Below are 22,794 nucleotides of genomic sequence, written 5' to 3'. Positions count from 1 at the left end.
CACACTTCGGAAGCCTACTCTGAAATTCTGTGAATGGTGCTACATAAATGCAAGTCACAGCTAATTCTCGGAGGCTGTGGCCAATAGGGTGATTTGTTTAAAACATGAGATATTCCTTTCTATTTGCTGTTGGTTGTCATGGTAAAAAGAACCCATCTAGTTTATTAATGTTCTTTAGGGAAGGAATTCTGCCTCAACCTTACCTAAGCCGGCCTGCAAGTGACTCCAGACCCCCAGCAACATGGCTGACTCTTAAATAGGAATGGGCAATAAATGTGGGCTGGCCGATGACACTCATGTACCATGTATCAATAAGAATAAATTCCCCACCTGAAGGCACTGACTACCAGTGGATCCAGCCGGCTCCTCACTCAACTGAGATAACAAGGTGCACAGCTGGACAAACACAGCAGGCCAAGCAACGTCAGAGGAGCAGGAAGGCCGACGTTTCGGGCCTAGACCCTCCTCACTCAACTGACCAGTTTTCAGCAATTTTGAATTGGCTTGATTGTGTAACAATGAGAGATGGAGAGTTTGCACATTCTCCCCATGTCGGTGTGGGTTTCTGAGATAACAAAGTGTGGAGCTGGATGGACACAGCAGGCCATGCAGAATCTTAGGAGCACAAAAGCTGATGTTTTGGACCTAGGCCCTTCATCAGAAGAAACTTTTTTCTGATGAAGGGTCTAGGCCCGAAACGTCAGCTTTTGTGCTCCTGAGATGCTGCTTGGCCTGCTGTGTCCATCCAGCTCCACACTTTGTTATCTCGGATTCTCCAGCGTCTGCAGTTCCCATTATCTCCGTTAGCAAGTTGATTGATTTGTCCATGACAACATCATTGCTAATGGGGATCAATAGTCATCTCCTCTCCTTGTAATTCCGACAACGCACAAGGCTTGAACGTATTCCTTTTATTCTGAGCAGAAGTGGGGGCCGGTGCTCCTTATGAACATATGTTGCTTCTTGCAAAGTGTGAATGAATCACATTATGAGCTTGACTGATTCAGGCTGCGGTGATATTATAGAACTTACTGTGGCTCTCCAGTCCTATGTCCTGCTTATCTTAACGTAGCCTTCAGCAATTATTAGCACACTCAGGACTGTTCAGCAAGTGTTGCAAATGAATATTGAAAGCTTAAGAGGCTTGAATCAACTTGTTAGAATATTTGCACAAGGATACAGCAGACCACTCAGCACTTGGAGCTTCCTCTTCCATTCAGTAAGATCATGGTCGAACATTACTGGGGTCTTACCTCAGCGACACTAGGAGCTCCTTATTAACTCCCAGGAGAACGTGATCGGAAACATTGTTAAACAAAAGAAAAAACTTGCGTAGGTCGCCTTTCATAAAGTGCTGGGTGCCCCTAAATAACACAGTAGCTAACTGGTACAAGGCCATCTGCCACAAATAGCAATGTGATAATGAGTGGGTAATATGGATAAACAGCTAGGGAACTGGGGAGGTTTCCACTGTTTTAACTATTGCCTATGGGATCTCATACATGCAATCAAAGCGGTGAAGAGAGCTTTGCCTTGGAGTGTCATTCCAAAGACACAGTGCTGCACTCCCTCAGGACTGCACCACATACCTTCCACTTCATTAAAAAATGTAAAATCTATCCCAACTATTGGTTGATGCAGTATTTCCTGTTTTGTGTTCCCTTTATTCCTTCACAGGGTGAGGGCATCGCTGGCCAGGCAGCATTTATTGTCCATCACTAATTGCCCAGAGGGCAGTTAGCAGTCACCCACATTGCCATGAGTCTGGAGTTACATGTAGGCCAGACCAGGTAAGGGTGGCAGTTTCCTTCCCTAAAAGATGTCAGTGAACCAGGTGGGATTTTCCCCAACAATGGATTCACAGTCATCATTAGACTCTTAAATCCAGACATCTATTGAATTCAAATTCCACCATCTGCCTCGGCAGGATTTGAACCCATGTCCCCAGGATATTACCTGGCTCTCTGAGTTAACAGTCTAGTGATAAAACCGCTAGGCCACTGACTCCCATTAATCTATCGACGTTGGATCCATCCAATCTTCTGCTGGAGATTTCTAGACTCTGATTCCTTGTCAGTGTAAAATAGGTGCAGCGCACCTTACAGCAGGACTTCACTTCATCAAAACGTGTCTTAATTTGGTCGTGTTTTTTCCAAATGACACACACTCACCATCCTGTGGAGGCCCCACCAACAATCTCCCTTCAGCTGCTGGGAAAATGCACTGCCTTTCACCCCCAACGTGCCCCTCTTTTGAAAAATGCGCTCGAGAGGCAAATTTTATGACCGAGACAGTTGGGTCAATAACATCGTCACTGCACAGACTCTATCAACATGAAACCTTCGGAGAACACCTGAAGAAGGACTGAGGCTCCGAAAACTTGTGTTTTCAAATACACCTGTTGGACTATGACTTAGTGTCATGTGACTTCTGACTTTGTCCACCCCAGTCCAACACTGGCACCTCTGCATCATCACAATATGAAGCTCACCACACCTCTGCAACCTGAAATTCAATCCACTTGGGTAGCCAACAGCACAGAAGTGACTAGGAGGACGTGACCAGGATAGTGATGAGCAAAACCAAGGTTAACGCCAGACCCTTGCCGAGGAGTTCATGCGGGAAAGAGGGCTAAAAGGAAACTTCGCTCACTGATTTTACACCCTTCTAAAATCAAGGAAGAAAGCCAGCTTGTGTTTTGCTCCCAGTTGCAGGAACTGGAAAGTACGGAGCAGGGAAAATCCAGCTTCCTTGCATTATCAAGTTTCACAGGAGACATGATAAACAGTAGAAAGAGAAAACAAAATCCAAAACCAACAGTCCTCTTAGTCAATCCAGGAGATTGCATATGATGCAAACTAAGTCGTTATTTTTAATTGCTCATTTGTGAAATATGGGCATTGCTGGCCCGGTCTCATATTGCTCAACTCTAATTGCCCAGGGAGAAGTTAAGAGTCGATCACATTGCTGTGGGTTTGGGGTAAAACACAAGCAGGACCAGGAAAGGATAACAATTTCCTTCTCTAAAGGACATCTGCGAATCAGATGGGGTTTTCCAACAATTGATAGCTTCAAGGTCATTATTAGACTCGCAATTCCAGATTTTGTTTTGAATTCAAATTCCACCATCTTTCTTGGGAGGATTTCTACCCAGAAATGTTCTCCCAGAACAAGGATTGATGGTGTAGCCGTAATACAGCTAAGCCATTGTCCACCCTCATACCTGAAGGAGCAAGCTGCATCTTGGTGTAGCAATCAGACCAATCATTGACAGAGTAAAAGAACGAAAATTTACAGCCGGGAAATTGTAAGCTTCTTAGAGCTTGAGTGTTTATGAAGTTCAGTCACTGCGGTAATGTGGAAAAGTAGCACTCCATTTGCACACAGCAAGCTCCCACAAACTGCAAAGTAATAATGACCAGGTAACCACTTTTTTGCAATGAGAGGTGAGGAATAAATATTATCCAGGGAGAATTCTCCCACTTGGTGCCCTGGGATTTCTCAAGCCCACCAAAAGCACAGGCTGTGATTTAATATCTCATTTAAACAATGGCATATCCTGATGGAATTGCAACCAAATTATTTTGCTATCCATGTCCTAATTCTTCATCACAGAAGAACCTGGAGTCGGGGTACAACCTATCAGCCTGTTTTCTACCTTGCCACCTCTCTCTCACCCCTCCTTGACAAATCCCTCCTCATATAAAATCATTTTACATGATACAGCATTGAATTAATTTAGGAACACTCCTGTGAAGCACCTTGGGACATTAGAAAATGGTGCTATACAAATGAAAGTTGTAACTGTTGGACAGCAGTTCTGCATCGGTGCTTGCCCAACAGTTAAAGTCAATGGGAGGAATTGTTTGGTTACAGCAATAATTGGCTTTTGATATACATTCCCCTTCCAATAGCTCTTCACTCATGTCCCCAGGACCTTTCAACGTGCTTCTGAAGAAATGACTAACTATTGGTAACCGTAATGAAGCGAAACAGCAAAGTCAATTTGTAAGTGATAGATAACTTGGGGTGGCTTCTGGCGCCCAAAAACAGGCAAGGGTCTGTTGTTTTGATGAGTTACTAGCCATGTGATCCTTCAACTAAGGACAGCACCCCCGACAAACTGTAATTATGGAGTATTAAACAAGATTTACACATTGCATTCTGAACCCAGGCCTGTCAGCACAACCCTGTGAGCACTCTCAAATCAGATACAGTTTCTTGAAAGGATTGAAGACTCACCTCACAACTGACTTTCCTACCTGCAAACTGTACAAATCTCCAACAACCTGTCCACTCAGAAACCTCTGTTAATGCAGTGATACCAACAGGTTATCAGCCCTTCAAACTCGTCCTACCATTCAATGAGATCATGGTTCACCGAGACTTTAGTTCATGCTATTCCCTTAAACTCATTCCCGGGACTTGGGCATCTCTGGCTGGGCCAGAATTTATTGTCTGAATCTTAGTTGGCCCCTGGAGAAGGTGAGGGTGAGCTGCCTTCTTGACCCGCTGCAGTCCATGTGCTGTAGATAGACTCACAAAGCCCTTAGAGAGGGAATACTGGGTTTTACAGTGACCCTGAAGGAACAGCAATAAATTTCCAAGACAGGACGGTGAGTGACTTGGAGTGAAACTTTCAGCTGGTGGTGGTCACATATATCTCCTGCCTTTGTCCTTCCAGATGCAAGTGTTTGTGGGAGGTGCTGTCTGAAGGAGCCTTGGTGAATTTTTACAGTTTATCTTGCAGACGGTACACACTACTGTTGTGGGGCATTGGTGGTGGAGGGATTGGATGTTTATGTGGTGCCAGTCAAGGGGACTGTTTTGTTCTGGGTGGTGCCAAGATTCTTAAGTGCTGTTAGAGCTGCACCCATCCGGGAGTCGGGAGTTTCCAAACATGCTCCAGACTCATTACATGCTTTAATTCCGTAGTTCTCAATAGCCACACACAACAAAAATCTGTTCACCTGAGTTTGCATTCAACAGACGCAAACACATTTTGAGTGTGTTCCAAACAGAACATAAAGAACAGCAGGTGCTACAAATCATAAACAAAAACAGACATTGCTAGGAAAACTCAGCTGGTCTGACAGCATCGGTTGAGCAAAAGCAGAGTTAACATTTCTGGTCTGGTGACCTTCCTTCAGGACATCAAAGTTGTCTGACCTGTTGAATTTTTCCAGGAATTCTTGTCTGCATTTGCTTTCTGACATCTTCCCTGAATGACTCAAAGTAAGGGTTAAGGCTTTTTTTGCTCTCTTCATCCTGACTCTACTTGAAGCAAAGTCAGTAGAAGGACAGTAACTAGCAGTTACTATCATCACTTAGTTCACCTCCTAATCTATCGCCCGGAGAATGTGGACTGATGTAGGCCGATGGCCTACTCAGCAAACCTGTCCTCCTAACTATCCGATTGAACTCTGACTAACTCAACGCATAACAGCACAAAGTTGCATTTAAACTGTATTTGCAGAAGTACACTTAGGGAGTTGAAATGGCAGGCAGGATGCGGCTGTAGCCCTTTAACCCTTTACTTTGGGATCCAGTTCAATAGGCCATAGACAATAGGTGCAGGAGTAGGCCATTCGCCCTTCAAGCCAGCACCACCATTCATTATGATCATGGCTGATCATCCACAATCAGTATCCTGTTCCTGCCTTGTCCCCATAACCCTTGATTCCACTATCTTTAAGAGCTCTATCTATCTCTTTCTTGAAAGTAAAGTTCAGAGAAGTAACAAGAATGCCTTCCATCCAGGATCTGAAATGCCACTCAAGGCTGAGGGGAAGGGTGGGGCGAATAGGTCGGGGGAGGGGGGGGGGTCTCTCATTTCTAGAACTCCCTGCTGTGCCTAGACACTTTGGTGATTTTATTTCCTGTTAGCTGTTAGATTGCTGGTAAGGGAACACAGGAGACAAGCGGGAAAGCCCGTTTGAAGTTTAAAGTCAGAATTGTACATCCAAGAGAGAAGGAAAGATAGCTTAATGCACAGGATAGTTTATTAACAAACAAAAGCCTATTACTACAACAACACAGGTCAGATTCAGGAAATGTCATAAAGTTTTTTTGCGTGAAGGAGCACACTGTTTAATTACTGCACATGCAGCTTTAACTCATTGTTACAATGCACTATTAATCTAAACACAGCCACTATGTTTCACATTGTGGCTCACTTATTTGGCACATCCTTTTCTGGTGAATAATATAAGTGACAAGTGCCCCACGAATCCATCCTTTTATTAAACACCAATCTTACCTTTTGATCTGAGCTATTTACACTGTTCTGTGCAGGACAGTGTAAGTGATTGTGCAGGGGTATTGTCCATGCCTCCGAGCATGGACTTAATAACGCAGTTGATTGTCAAACTGCAAATCCTTCTGAACTCACATCACTGGTGGGTGATAAAAGCAGGAGAGATTCCTAGTCTGTCACTTAATGGAAAGAGCATCTACCATCACTATCCACAGCTCCAGGCTACATTATACATATAAAAACTGCACATTACCACACATTTCAGTCTCCCATACTAAGCTGTAACATGCCACTACATAGAATGTGCAGTCCATTTGACCCAAAACATCTCTTTCTACTCAGTATATTCCATCTCCTCTCGCCAGCCTTTAAGCACTATGCTCTTTCCTCACTCTGGGCACAGTGGATACTGATTCATACAGACAAAGCAGTACCAGATGCAGACACAGATCCCTATCATTAAGAAAGCGAGTCATTAGCTTTGGGTTACTGATAGGAAATAAAATCCGCCAGACTTCCTGTTCATCACACAATTAGACATTGCAGTTCTGGAGGTTGAAATTATAACCCTGGTTATTTACTGCTGGAACACTAGGTGGGGATATGAATCGATACATGGACTGGCCCAATGCCCATTCCCCCACTGGTAGGGTAACTGGAATGACCATTCACCAAGGGAAGAAGGGAATGTCTGAATGCTTCTAAAACTGACCAAGGCAGAATCACTTGGTGGAAAGATGGAGCTATCACTTGTCTAACAAATAAATGGCTTTTACAGATTGTGACCACCCACAAGTCACAGAGTGACTACCCACTGGCATCAAGGCAGCATTTGGCCACATGTGACATCAAGGAGCCTGGGAAAACATTGAATCATTGAGAATCGGGGGGAAACTCTCCAAATGGCTGGAGTTAGACCTGGCATGTAGGAAGATGGTTGTTGGATATCAGTCATCTCAGCTCCAGGACATCCCTGCAGGAGTTCTTCAGGGTAATGTTCTAGGCCCAACCATCTTCAGCTGCTTCAATGGCCTTCCCTCATCATGAGGTCGGAGTTGGGGGTGCTCGCTAATGATTGGATGACTTGTGACTCCACAGATACTGAAGCAGTCCCTGTTCAAATGCACCAAGACCCTGGTCAATATCCAGGCTCAGGCTGACAGGTGGCCAGTAACATTCACTCCACGCAAATACCAGACAATGAGCACTTCCAGCATGAAAGAATCTAGCCATCGCCCCTTGACATTCAACAGCATTACCATCACAGAGGTCTATCCACCACCTAAAAGGCACAAGTCACAATTGGAGTAAGTCATGGAGTCTGCTTGAACAACACAAGAAGCTCAACAGAACAACCTGTTTGATTAGCATTCCACCCACCACATTCAGTATTCACTCCCTCTACCGTTTGAACAGTAGCAGCAGTGTGTGTCATCTACAAGTTGCACTGCAAAAACTCACTGAGACTCCTTCAAGAGCATCTTCCAAACCCGTGATCCCTACATCGTAGAAACACAGACATGCATGGGAGAACCCAAGTTTCCCTCCAAGCCCAACTTGGAACAATGTCGCCATTGTTTCACCGTCACTGGGTTAAAATTCAGGAACTGCCTTCCTTCTAATCAGCAGCTGAAACAGGCAGACTGCAGCAGCTCAGAAAGGCAGATCATCAGCACCTTGTCTAGGGTACCCAGGGACAGGTAATAAATGCTGGTCCGGCCAACAAGGCCCACGTCCCATGAAAATAAAAGACCAAAACCTGTTGCAGACCTAATTAGCAACTGCGCCAGAATGTCAGCCAAACGTTACAGGCCACAATACACTCGTGAAATTGTTGCTTTCGCACATCACTTTAAGTTTGTAGTTTGTGATTTTGATCTTGTCCTCACAGACTTGAGCATAACAATCTGACATTTCAGTACAAGCTCTGGCCAAGCTGTATGGTTGGAGGTACTGTCTATCTCATGAGAAGTTAAACCAGGTCCTGTCCCCCGTTTTAGGTGAAAGGCGGTATCATTTTGAAAATGAGCAGGGCTCTTTTTCCTGGTGTCCTGGCCAACATTTGTCCCTCAGTCAGTCACTAAAAAAAACTTAATATCAAATGGCAATTTTTTTGGGGAACTTCCTTCATGAAAATTGTTTTCTACAATAAAACAACACTTTTCAAAAAACGTGGTTAGATGATTGTAGCATGTGGGAGATATAGCAAGGTCATAAAAGGTGCTATATAAATGCAAGTTCTATCAGTCACATCTGAGAAGTGAACACTTTAATACCCTCTGCATAGTATAAAAAGCGGAGTGTAGGGGGAGTTACAGATCCAATCAACACTGTCCTCTCATGCTGTATCAATGCTGGTTTCCAATTGAATTGGTATTCTTGTGAATTGTCCTGATGAGTGTCAGTCAAAAAGCTGACAAAATGTATCCTTTTTCAGCAATACTCAAGTTGCACATCCTCAGAGTAAGTCACGGTCCTTTTTGGTGAATAATTAATTACTTTCTTGACAAACACAACAGTCAATCTGCATATAGTTGCTTAGGATGTTGAGGCATAATTGAAATGCAATTGTAATCTGCCAATTTCACACAAAGAAAATGACATTGATGACCAATCAAACTGCTTCCACTGTGGGATAGATATTGGTCTGAAAAAAGTCTTGGACTTATAAAAATGATTTCCGGGATTGGGGCGGCACGGTGGCTCAGTGGTTAGCACTGCAGTCTCATAGTGCCAGGGACCCGGGTTCGATTCCAGCCTAAGGCAACTGTCTGTGTGGAGTTTGCACAGTCTCCCCGTGTCTGCGTGGGTTTCCTCCGGGTGCTCGGGTTTCCTCCCACAGTCCAAAGATGTGCAGGCTAGGTGGATTGGCCTTGCTAAATTGCCCATAGTGTTCAGGGGTCTGTGAGTTATAGGGGGATGGGGTTGGGTGTGGGTGGGATGCTCCAAGGGGCAGTGTGGACTTGTTGGGCTGAAGGGCCTGTTACCACACTGTAGGGAATCTAATCTAATCATGGGAAAGCCCAGGATTGGGGTTGATCCTGAATTGCCATTGAATTGAATGGCTTCCCAGACCATTTCAGAAGGTATTTAAAAATTAGCCACATTGCTGAGAGTCTGGAGTCACATGCAGGCGAGACTTGGGTAAGAATCATAGATTTCCTTTCCTGAAGGACATTACTGAACCAAAAGGGTTTTCACAACAATGTTAGCTTGATTGTGAATATCACATAGTGGTTTTCAGTTCTAAATTTTAGTAATTGAATTTGAGTGCTCGAGGAGGCTTCAACCCACATCCTCAGAGCTAGGTCTTTGGATTACAAAAACAGTGATATTGCCACAATGCCACTATCTCTCCCAGTCAGCCGGATGCAGGTGATCCCAGAGTTTTGAAACTCAGTGGTGCTCCATGCTCTACAATGCAGAATCAATATGGTACAGAAGTAGGCATTTTAGCACAACATGTTAGCACTGGGTATCTGAATATTTGTTGCCAATATCCTGCCTTTTCCACGTAATGGAATGCCTCAACTAAAGCTGACTCCACTGCTCTTCCAGGGAGTGCACTCCCTAATTCACATTCCCATAACTGAGTGAATAAAAAAGCTTCTTCTCACCTCACAGTTGCTTCCTTTGCAAAATTCCTTAAAACCTTATCCTCTGGTTCTTGAAGTACTCACAAGTACAAATAGTTTCTCCGTATGTACTGTCTCTGGAAAGAGCACCAACGCTCAGCAGCAGCAGTGGGTGACATCTACAAGATGCACTACTGAAATTCACTCAAGATCCTTGGGGAGCACTTTCCAAACCTTCAACCACTTCCAACTTGAAGGACCAGGGTAGCAGATACATGAAAGCACCAACCCCCTGTAATTTCCCCTCCAAGCTACTTACCATCTTGACTTGGAAATAGATTGTTGTTCCTTCACTGTTGCTGGGTCAAAATCCCAGAATTCTCTCCCTAATGGCATTGTGGGTCAACCCACAGTGCGCGGACTGCAGAAGTTCAAGAAGGCAGCTCACTTCCACCTTCTTACGGGCAACTAGTGATAGGCAATAAATACCAGGAATGCCCACAAATAGAATCCCTGTATGTGCTTCATGAGTGCATTAAGTCCCATTTTCAGCACAGGTCCATCTAATTCATTCATACTCTTAATAAAACATTATTTTGCTTCCCAAAAACAAAATATTGCAAAAATAAAACAACTTTCTTTAAGAATCTCCTCTCTACACTTTGCAATCAAGTTGTTTGGACTTTTTTTTGTCCAGAGTAGATGGGAATCTGAACCCAGACTTTCCATCCAACAGACTGGGGAGGATGGTGGGCCCTGGTGGCAGCATTTATAATATTCAAGGGTATTTGCTCTGTACTATCACAGCAATGCAGTGCCAGTGATGGAGTGGCTTTATCAAACCTGTTCACTCTGGGACCCCAATTAATCTGTTCACATTGTCATAAATCAGTGCCAAATGTCTTCAGGTGATAGCTTTAAGAGCAGAAAGATGCTGGGAATGTTCAGCAGGTCTGGTAGCATCAGTGGCCAAATGGGGAGAGATACAGAGTTCGCGTCCAGCAGTACAGTTCTGAAAGTGCTGTCATATTTGACTTGTGAGCACTTTTGTTTCATTTTTATTTCCAGCAGCTGCACTCTCAGCACTCTACAGCAAGAACCTTTCAAAACAGGGAGAGAAGCACAAACGACCCTGCCCCTTTTAAGTACCTGTTTAAATAAAGTTGCGGCTATCAGGTTAATTTCTCATCAGCAAATAGCTCTCTCCTTGGAATGCAGGGAGGTCAGGAGAAGCGTTTGGAGCAAACACCTCCTTGGTTGTGAAATGAAATAAACTGCTTTCCTCTCAGTGTTCTGAATGTCCAAACACTGCTGTGAAATGGACCTGCCCCCCTGTGTTAGACATGTTCCCTATTTGATATGAATACCATCAAATCATATTTGTTAAACAGTTTGGTCTCAAGATAAAAATAGACACAGGCAAAATCTACCTGAAAAAGGTAACTTTTATACAATGGTTAATATTCGCATTGGAGTACAGCTTCTTCCCCTCTGTTATCAGACTTTTGAACAGACCTCTCATACACTAAAGTTGATCTTTCTCTGCACCTTCCTTGTGGCTGTAACACTATATTAATCATTCTGTTCTATTACCCTGAAGTACTTGTGTAAGACATAATTTGCCTAGATAGCACGCAAAACAATACTTTTCATTGTATCTCAGTCCGTGAAAATAATCAAATCATTAAACAAGACAAGATAGCCGCGGCCCATTTACCCAGGGACAGCAGAGCACAAAAAAATCTGACAAGTGATTGTTCTCTAGTTAATAACTTTTCATCAAAATAAATCGTGAAATTTCTCAGAAAGTGACAAATATTTTTTTTAAAGCCCCTGGAAAAAAAAACAAGAGCATCAAGTCTCGGGACTGAGATTACTGTAAAATCTTGTTTTGTTATCCATCTGTATACGCGCAGTCTGCTGCAATCGGTGGTTAGCAGGTTTGAACAAGAGAGAAGGGGCGTGAAAACGACAATAATAATCAAGAGAGGTCAGAAATACACATGCAAACTAAAAAGACAAGCATGCTCCCCCTCCCATTCAGCACGAAGTTTTCAGTTACCTGTCTGGAAAGAAGATCCGATGGAGAGAGAGCAAACAACATTCAGATCTCTCTCCCCCTACACTTTGTCTCACATTTTTATTGAAGTCTTGCTGGCTGGCTATGCACCCATTTAATACGAGTGAGGGCGCTTTTTCCCCTCCTGCTGGGATCGCACATCCCATCCCCATTGACTGAACGGGAAAGGAGAGGGGGGACTTGAGAAAATATGCCTCCTGCTCGCAACCATATTAGGAAGACAGCGAAAAAAAAATCGTGGAATATCTGGGAGGCTCAGTCATGGTGAGTCATTGGTCGGACGCTGGGTCCTGGTGCCTCTCCCTTCCCACGACAAGTGGGGAAGACACCGAGATAGGTTTTAAACATCTGGATCAGAGCAAATGTCCCAGACCAGTCTCCTCCCACCCTCTCCATCTCATCCTATCAGCGTAGCCTTCTATTCCTGTTCCTCTCATGGCTTTCCCCATTAAATAAATTCATCTTCAGCCATTCTCTGTGATAGGGAGTATCGCGTTCCGATCAATCTCTGAGTTTCTCCTGAATTCCCCGGAATTTATTAGGAACTGACTTCTACTGCTATCCCTTGCAAATGGGACCAAATCATTTTTCCTCCATCCAACCTGTCAAAGTCATATTTTAAATGATGTTTTATTAAATCACCAACAATCTTCACTTTCTAGTCTGTTCAGTGTATTCCCCATTCAGTATAGCCTCTCAGTCAGATACACCGAGATCAAGCTTCGATCAGGCCTGGAGCTTGATGGTGACACCAGTGAACTAGGTTTGAATGATTTGATTTGATTTGGTTTATTATTGTTACATGCACCTAAGTACAGTGAAAAGTTTTGTTTCACCTGAAATACAGGCAGTTCATACCATACAAAGACATGAAGATCTTTGGGTGATTGTACGGAGCAAGGAATTTAAAGGTATGGCTGCCCAAATCTTATTAACACAGTACCTGATTCCTATCTTATTTAGAAAGATTACTACCGCTGCTCATAACTTCGCTCCAACAATGCTAGTAACAATAATTTGGATTGTAGCACCAGAAGAAGCAGAAATAGCCGTAGGCCATTCAGACCCTCGAACCTGCTCCACAATTCAATAGGATCATGGCTGATCCAACATTTCCCATGTCCACTTAACTGCTATTTCCTCATAACTCTTGATTGCCTATCTACCAATATATCTATCTATCTAATCTCCAGCTTAAATATACACAAGGACTGTACCCTCATAACTCTCTGTAGCAAGAAGTGTACCAATGATTCACAACCCTCTGATTGACACCTCTTTATTTTGAGACTATACCCACTGGCCCTAAACTCGCCCATGAGGAGAAGCATCGTCTCACTTGCCAAAACCCATCCACAGAGGCTAGGAATACTGTGGCAGTAATTCACCTCCTGACTCCCCAAAACCTGTCCACCCTCTACAAGGCACAAGTCAGGAGTGTGATGGAATACTCCGTGGGTGTAGCTCCAAGAACACATGAGAAAAATTGACAGCATCTGGGGAAAAGCAGCCCACTTGATTGGCATCACATCCACAAGCATCCACTCCCTCTGTCATTGACGCTCAATAACAGCAGTGTACTAACTATTAAATGCAGTGCAAAAATACACTAAATATTCTCAGAAAGCAGCTTCCAAGTCCACAAATACTTCGATCCACAAAGACAAAAGCAGCAAATACTGGGAACACCACCCCCTCCGAGTACCCCACCGAGCCACTCACCATCCTGACTTGGAAATATATCACTGTTCCTTCACAGTCACTGGTTCAAATCCTGGAACTCTCTCCTTAAGGGCATAGTGAGTCTACTTGCGACACAGCAGTGAATCAAGAAAGCAGTTCACCACCATCTTGTCCAAGGTAACTAGGGACAGGCAATAAATGCTGCCCAGAGAGTGGATTTCCTCCGGGTGCTCCGGTTTCCTCCCACAGTCCAAGGATGGGCAGACTAGATGGATTGGCTATTCCAAATATCCCGTAGTGTTCAGGGGTCTGTGGGTTATAAGGTTATAAGGTCTTGGTGGGATGCTCCAAGGGGCGGTGTGGACTTTTTGGGCCGAAGGGCCTATTTCCACACTGTAGGGAATCTAATCTAATCTATGGCAAACATACCACATTCCTCATTGTCTTTGAGTTTTGTTCCTGGATATCCTTACTAACAGTATTGTGAAATGTCATGGACTACACCAAGAACGCAAGGAGTTTTCCCAGTCCTGCCTTGTCACAGTAACTAGGAAAAGGGAGTGAGCATTAGCCTTGATATCTTCAACCACAGCACACTTAGGCATGTTTTGAAGAAGAGTTTCTGGTGATTTCAATATTCTGTACATTAACTTGTAAACTCTCTGGGGGGAAATAAAATTGAACCAAGTAAAATATCTCAAATGCTCTTCTGATGTGGCAATAGTCAGAGGAATTTGTAACCATCTCCATCTTGTTAAATATCAACAGAATGAACAAACACTGAAGTTTAAGCAGACTTCATTGATTCTCTGCAGGAAGGTATGTAAATCTGTGACTACATTTCCACATTCTAGCAGTCAGTGCATTTCAAAGTGGTGTTTATTGAGCTGTAAACTGCTTTGGGACAGCCTGAGATAATGAACTGTGCTATATAAATGCAATTGCTTCTTTCTTGTTATTCGAGACAGAACTGACTCCATGTCTCAGTGTAAGCCCATAGCAATAACAGGGAGGCTTGATTTAGCCACTTGGTAGTAGAAACCTCACAAACGGGGGATATTTATCACTGGGCACCAATGGTTGTTGCATTCTCTATTTATTTCTCTCCTTAGAGTCAATATGAGTCACAGAGTTGTGGAAACAGACCCTTCAGTCCAACGTGCCCATGCCAATCAAATGTCCTAAATTAACGTATTACCATTTGCCAGCATTTGGCCCATATCCCTCTGAACCCCTCCTATTCATATACCCAATCCAGATGCCTTTAATATGTTGTAACTGTATCAGCCCCCACCATGTCCTCTGGCAGTTCATCCCATGCACGCACCACTCTCTGTGTGAAAAAGTTGCCCCTTAGGCCCCTTTTAAATTTTTCCCCCTCTCATCCTAAACCTACGCGCCTCTAGTTTTGCATTCTCCTACCCTGGGAAAAAGACCTTGGCCAGTCAGCCTATCCCTGCCCCTCATGATTTTATAAACCTCTATAACCCCTCAGCCTCCGACGCTCCAGGGGAAAATAGCCCCTGCCTGTCCAGCCTCCCCCTTTAACTCAAACCCTCCAACCCTGGCATTATCCTTGTAAATCTTTTCCGAACTTTTCAAGCTTAACAACATTTGTCCTACAGCAGTGAGACCAGAACAGAACACAGCATTCCAAAAGTGGCCTCACCAATGTCTTGTGCAACCACAGTATGACTTCCCAATTCCTACATTCAATGAACTGACCAATAAAGACAAGCGTATCAAGGAACTTTCAAGGAACTATGAGAATGATACTTGAGGTAATGGCTGACTGTTGATTCGATTTCCATTCAAACTGGCTGAAGGTAATGCCCTTTGACCAAGGGAGGCTGACAGCAAATTTGAGTTTGATCCTTCCTCAGCAAACAGGCAAATAACTTCCTCGACCTCTGAATTGCTGAATGATATTCCAGCTCTTGGGGTGTGATTGAATTCCTGTTTATTTTTTGAATTTCAAGATCTTTTCTTGCTCTTCTCATATGTCATTGGCAGATATTTTCCTAATCAACCTATTCAGAGATACCATTACACACCTCTGCAATGAGTGGAACTTGAACACGGGTCTCCTGGCTCAGAGGTAGGGACACTGCCTCCTAATAAACCTAGAAATTTTTCCTTTTCAAGTGTTTATTCATTTCCTCTTGAGCATTGCTATTGAATCTGCTTTCATTGTTTGACGATCAACATTCTTGAGTGCATTATGAACACACCTTCCATTGAATCCTGAAGTAGGACTTGGCCCCAGACCTTCTGCGACCAGAACCAAAGACACTACCACTGCACCACAGGGCCTCCCTCAAAACTGAGTTGGAAGCAACACCGAAACAAGGGTTTAAACCTTATAGTAAAAACCGAAAGAACTGCGAATGCTGTAAACCAGGAACAAAAACAAAGTTGCTGGAAAAGCTCAGCAGGTCCGGCAGCATCTGTGCAGGCAAAAATAGAGTTCATGTTTCGGGTCCAGCGATCCTTCCTCAGAGCAGACCTTTCTGAGGAAGGGTCACCAGACCTAAAACGTTAACTGTTTTTTCCTGTGTTTAAACCTCAGAGTATCAGCTTAAAAGTTTTATATTCTATCAGCTATAAGGAGAGGCTAGAAAAACTTGGTTTGTTTTCCCTTAAGCAGCGCAGGCTTAGTGGGAGACTTGAAAGAATTCTATAAAATTATGGGAAGCACAGATCGGGTTGACAGTCAGAATCTTTTCCCCAGAGTTGAAATGTCTAATACTCGGGGACATGCATTTAAGTTTAGAGGGAGAAAGCTCCAAGGAGATAGACAGAGCAAGTTTTTTACCCAGATAGAGGTAGGTGTCTGGAACACACTGCCAAGTGTGGCAGAGGCAGATATGATAGTGGCATTTCAGGGACTTTGCACATGAACATTCAAGGAATGGAGGGACATGGACCAACAGCAGGCAAAAGGGATTAATTTAATTTGGTGTCATGTTTGGCACAACATCAAAGGTCGAAGGCCCAATTCCTGTGCTGGACAACTCCGTGTTCAGCTGAATTACTCTCATCACAGGCATCTCCTTATCTCCTAGCTCAGAAAATATGGTATAAAATATTGTGGAATTGCTTCAAATGGAAGAGATATGCTTTGTATATATTACATGTAAATTAGAATTGCATCCATATTAGCCAGAATAAAGTGATTTGTATCACATTAATGTAGGATCTTCTTAAATTATATGGTTAGCAAGTTGCCATTTCAGAAAAGGTGATATACCATCCAAGCTTATGCCTTGCATTCATCAGGACACACACAAGAATGTCAAATTTCAGACGGACCAACATAAAATGCTCCTTCAGGAAAGGGAAATGATTCGTTGCTGAGCAGATTGTTTAAGGGGTTAGCCCTCAAGCCTCCTCATCATCGATTAAAATCTTGGCTAATCCATTACTCCGTATTCCTGCCTAACCCTAATTACCTTTCGCTGAAATATGCTTCAAAGCTTCTTTCAAACTATATCTGTTTCGTCCTTTTACTTTCCACTCCTCATTTTCTCTTCATCTGCCTCTTTCTCCTTTTCGTCTCTTTCTTGACCTCTCTTTCTGTTCTTCTATTTTTCTCTGCTCCGTCCTCTTCCTTCATCTTATTCTCTGACTGCATTTAGTTTCGGCTTGGCCACCTTCAATCTTTCATCTAGCTCCCCACCTTCACCAATTAATCCCAACCTTTTCTTAGTGTTTGCTACATTTAATGCACCTTTACATTGATGTAGAATCACAGAGCGTAGCAAGAGACCATTTGGCCCATTATGTTTGTGTTGGCTGTCCGAAACAGCTCTTTACTTAGTCTGTAAACAAAAGGTGCTCGAAGGTAATGTTTCAAATCAAGGTGACTCTTCATCAAAGCATGGTAACTCTGATGAAAACCTGAAACATTAGTTTGCTCTCTCTCCATGGATGCTGCCTGGCCAGCTGTGATCTCTAGTGTTTCTTGTTTTCGGTCCAAATTTCAGCATCTGCAGACATTTTTTTCCTCTTTAATTTGTCTCTCTGTTCCCAAATAAACCTAGAAATTTTTCCTTTTCAAGTGTTTATTCATTTCCTCTTGAGCATTGCTATTGAATCTGCTTCCACTGTCCTTTCAGGCAATACATTCCAGAGTAAGATAACAAAGTGTGGAGCTGGATGAACACAGCAGGCCAAGCAACATCTTAGGAGCACAAAAGCTGACGTTTCGGGCCTAGACCCTTCATCAGATCTGAGCAATTGCCATGTATAAAGAATTATTCTCACTTCTCTGGTTTATTTTTTCGATCAACATTAACCTGTGATCTCTGATGGCTGGCCCTCCTATCAATGGAAGTGAAATCTTTTATGTTATTAGCCAAACCCCTTTCTCACAAAAACCAAAAGAACTGCAGATGCTGTAAACTAGAAACAAGAAACAGAAGTTGCTGGAAAAACACAGCAGGGCTGGCAGTGTCTGTGAAGAATAACTAGAGTTAATGTTTTCGGTTCCTCAGAAAGGGTTCAGATGCTGCCAGACCTGTTGAGCTTTTCCGGCAACTTCTGCTTTTGTTCCTGATTTGGCTAGGTGAGCATTTATTGTCTATCTCTCTGTGCCCAGAGAGTGTGGTGGATCAGTAGGTCTAGAGTCACATGTAGACCAAACCCTGTAAATGCAATAGATTTCATTTATCATCGTTGGACTGTTCATCCAGAGACCCAGGTAATATTCTGGAGACGTGGGTTCAAATCCCACTGTGGCACATGGTGGAATCTGAATTCAATAAGTATCTGGAATTAAGAATCTAATGGTGACCATGAATCCATTATTGATTGTCGGAAAAACCCATCTGATTCACTAATGTCCTTTAGGGAAGGAAACTGCCATCCTTACCTGGCCTACATGTGACTCCAGACCCACAGCAATGTGATTGACTCTTAACTGCCCTCTGGGCAATTAGGGACGGGCAATAAATGCAGCTTGGTCAGTGATGCCCTCATCCCATTAATGAATAAATTTTAAAAAATTACTGGACCCAGATGGCTCTTTCCAACAATTAATTATAATTTCATGGCCATTTTTAGACCCTTAATTCAAGATTTTACGGAATTTAAATTGCAACGTTATGGTAGGATTCCAACCCAGGCCCCCAGGACATTTCCTGTGTCTCTAGATTAATGGTCTAGCAATAATACCGCAAGGCCAGCACTTTTGTAACCGCTACATTTCCATTCGATGTGGGTACATCCAAAATTCCATTTGGGAGGGAGCTTTAGGATTCTGACCCAGTGACAGTGAAGGAATGGCAATGTTTCCAAGCCAGAATGGTGACTGGCTTGGAGGGGAATGTGTAGGGGCTGGTGTTCCCATGTATCTGCTGCCGTTGTTCTTTTAGATGGAAGTGGTGTAGGTTTGGAAGGTGCAGTCCAAGGAGTCTTGGTAAATAATAATCCAAAGGCTAATGTTTGGGAACATGGGTTAAAATCTTATCCCAGTAGCTGTTGAGTTTTAAATTCAATGAAAATAAATGTGGAATTACAAGCTTCTCTTTAGAATAATGATCATAAAATTGTTGTAAAAACCCATCTGGTTCGCTAGGGAAGGAAATGTGCCGTTCTTAATAAAAACCGAAAGAACTGAATTGTGGATGCTGGAAATCAGAAATAAAAATGGAAATTGCTGGAACAGCTCAGGTTTGGCAGCTTCTGTGGAGAGTCGTCAGAGTTAACATTTCAGGTCTAGTAACCCTTCTTCAGAATGGATGGTAGTTCCCAACTAGTCTGGCCTACATATGTAGACCTATAGCAATCTTGTTGACTCCTAACTACTCTCTGAAATGGCATGGCAGAGGTAAGGAGGGATGGGTAACAAATGCAGAATTCTGAAGTGCAGAGGGATCTAAGTGTTCTAGTGCATTAATCACATAAAACCATTTTGCATGTACAGTGAGTGATTAAGAAGGTTAATGAAATGCAAGACATCGATGAGACCACACATCAATACTGCACGCAGTTTTGGTCTCCCTATTTGGTCTCCCAAAGGTGGACTAAAATGCATGGGAAATGATTCGGACAAAGTTTCCTAACTTTAGACCTGGAATGGGTGGAATGTCTTCTAGGGAAAAATTGGACAGACCGGGCTTGTTTCTGCTGAAGTTTAGAAGAGCAAGGAGTGATTTGATTGAAGTTTATAAGATCGCGACAAGGCAGAGATAGAGAGAACGTTTCTTCTTGTGAGTAAATATTTAACTAAGAGAGGCACTATTTTAAAATTAGGGGTTGCCCTTTAGGCCAGAGATGAGAGGAATTTCTGTCACTCAGTGGATTGTGAAACTTAGTAACTTACTTCCTCAGAAGGCAGTAGAATTCAATATCTTTAAAATGGAAGTAGATGGATTCTTGTCTAACAAGGAACCAAGCGTAAAACAGGACAAATGTGGATATAAAAATTGAAACAAAAACAAATCAGCCGTGATCTTATTGAATAGTGAATCATGGGTGATGGGCCAAAAGGCCTATTCATGTTCTTAATGCACAGATATTCAGATGTGTGTTTGAATGCAAGCTGTGCCCACATCTCTTGAAAGATTAAATTAAATTAAACCAGAGCAAGTCAAGATGTTGAAGTCATCTGGATTGCATTAACTACAAAAATTCTTTAATCTTTAGTAAGCGTAACCTCTGAACCCTAGTTAATATTGAAATGTTGTTTTATCAGTGCCTTGGACACAACAATGAATTTATATTAGTCTCTGGAGTTCAGATCTTTATGAACTGTGTGTATCTTTATTTCAGCTGTAATGTCTAGCCGAACAGGCTGACCATGGAATCCAGAGAATAAAAGGCTCTAAGATTGCAAAGGAGCAGAAAGAGTTATGTTGTGTTCATCTAATGTCTTTCTTGATCTCAGGACAACCCAATCAAACATTTTAGAAGTGTGGTTACTGTTACGAAGTAGGAAAAATAAGAAAATAGAGATGTGCAGTACATGCTTCCCAGCAGTGACACCCTCATCCTGTGAATGAATTTTAATAAGAAGTGTTTGTCAATTTGTGCGCAGGAAGCTTCCACAAACAGCTAAGCAATAAATGGCAAGGTAATCTGTTTTATTGATACTGCTTGATAGACAGATGGTTGCATCGAACTGCAACAGCTGATGGGTTCTGAAGAAGAGTCATATCAGACTCAAAACATTGACTCGGTTTTTCTCTCTCCTCAGGTGCTGCCAGACTTGCTGAGTTTCTCCAGTTTTATTATCAGAGGCCATCCGGTCTTGCTTTAACGTCTCATCTAAAAGATAGCATCTGTGCCACAGTGGGACTCCTTCAGTGCTGCACACAGGCATTAGTGTCCAAAGCAGGGGTTGAAGTCACGACCTTTTTATTCAGAAGCATGAATGTGCCAATGGGGCCAAGAATGATGCAGTAAGAAGGACTAGTCACAGACCAGAGGTTAGTTAACACCCAAGCTTGGATTTTAGAACACTGGGGAGGCGGCAGGGGTAGTGCGGGATACATCAGATCCTGGAAAAGTTTGGGTTTGAGTGGGTGATGATGGAAGGAATTTAATTGCAACACAAGGAAGATGCAAGTAAAATGCGGAATATAAAGCTAATCTCAATACTGGTAATCATGACAAACGTTGTTGCTTGTTATAAAACTGCATCTGGCTCAGTAATGTCCTTAAGGGCAGGAAAGCTGCCGTCCTTGTCCAGCCTGGTCTACACATGGCTGAAAACCCAAAGCAGGGCGCAGAAGAGATTTACCAGGGTGCTGCCTGGATTAGAGGGTATGAGCTATAAGAAGAGTCTAGAAAAACTCAGGTTGTTTTTTTCTGGAGCGGTGGAGGCTGAGGGAAGACTTGATAGAATTCTATACAATTATGAATTGCATAGAAAGGGTTGACAGTCAGAATCTTTTTCCCAGAGCTGAAATGTCTAATAGAAGGGGACATGCATTAAAGGCGAGAGGGGGATACTCAAAGGAGACATGAGGGGCAATTATTTTACACAGAGGGTGCTAGGAGTCTGTTACGCACTGCCAGGGGTGGAAGAGGAGGCAGATACAATAGGGGTGTTTAAGGGCCTTTCAGATAAGCACATGAATATGTCAGGAATGGAGGGATATGGGCCAATGGCAGGCAGAAGGGATTAATTTAACTTGGTGTCATGTTTGGTACAACACTGTGGGCTGAAGGGCCCGTTCCTGTGCTGTACTCTTCTATGACTATATCCTAATGTGTCTGGACCTAATGTGACCTAGCAAGCCGTTCCATTCAAGGGGCAGTTAGGGATGGAAAACAAATGGCAGCCTTGCCACATCTCTTGGACAAGAAAAGAAGTCCACATCAACGGATAGCGCATCAAATGGTGCATTCTGCAATGTTGAAGAAAATAGGATAGGCTGGTTCACATGGCCAAAGTGTATTGCTATAGGGAGTCAAGTGTGAGGCCTCTACCAAATGATGCCCCCTCAAAGAGAGGAGGCTAGAAAGGATGGAAATTTCACAGCAGGAGTGTGGTGTTGCTTTACCAAATTAGAAGCAGAGCTTAAAGGGTTAACAAAATCAGAAATTGCCAATTTTTTTCCAGCAATTTCTGATTGTTTTCTTTGCTTAAAGGGTTAAACTTGGCAGAACCAACCACGTGTGCATCCCCCCCAACCTTGCATTTAGAATATTGAGGGTTGATTTACTTGAGATCTTTGAAATAATTAAAGGAGTTAGTAGGGTTGAAACAGAGGAATCATTTCTTCTGCTGGAGTAACGTTCAGAGCAGATGGGGCAGAACTGGCTTCCGACATGTGGATGGCACCAAACCTGGCAGGAATGTGAGCTATGAGGATGATGCCAAGAGGTGTCTATGGACAGGCTGAGTGAGTGGACAAGAATATGCAATATGCTGTGGGTAAGTGTGACGTTATTGGCATTGGCAGAAGGACCAAGGTACAGAGTATTTCTTAAAAGGTGACAGTTTGGAAAGCGTTGATGTGTGAGGAGATCTAAATGCTCTTGTCGAGAAGTGAATGTGAATGTAGGAAGAGGTTACCAAGGCAAAAGGTGTATTGACTTAAACACAAGAGGAATTCATAAAAACATTCAAAACAGGATCAGGGATTGCCTTTTGGCTCTTTGAGCATGCTCCATCATTCAGTATGATCATGGCTGGTAGAGCCATACAGTCATGAAGTTATACAGCACAGAAGCAGACTCTTTGGTCCAAA

The 22,794-nt window shown here is 43.1% G+C and overlaps 1 protein-coding gene across 2 annotated transcripts in view; it reads right to left on the bottom strand.

Moving 5' to 3' along the window:
- lrrc32 (leucine rich repeat containing 32) overlaps positions 1-12,211 on the bottom strand; it is a 47,675-nt gene extending 35,464 nt beyond the window's left edge. For both annotated transcript variants that reach the window (XM_059646836.1, XM_059646835.1), the window contains exon 1: positions 11,894-12,211. The gene's annotated coding sequence lies outside the window, so the exon portion shown is untranslated. The remainder of the gene's footprint in view (positions 1-11,893) is intronic.
- Positions 12,212-22,794: the final 10,583 nt, after the last annotated feature.

The sequence above is a fragment of the Stegostoma tigrinum genome, chromosome 6 (assembly GCF_030684315.1).
Source record: "Stegostoma tigrinum isolate sSteTig4 chromosome 6, sSteTig4.hap1, whole genome shotgun sequence".
Taxonomy (NCBI): domain Eukaryota; kingdom Metazoa; phylum Chordata; class Chondrichthyes; order Orectolobiformes; family Stegostomatidae; genus Stegostoma; species Stegostoma tigrinum.
Note: the sequence above shows the minus strand (reverse complement) of the source record. Positions and strands in the feature narration are given on the sequence as shown.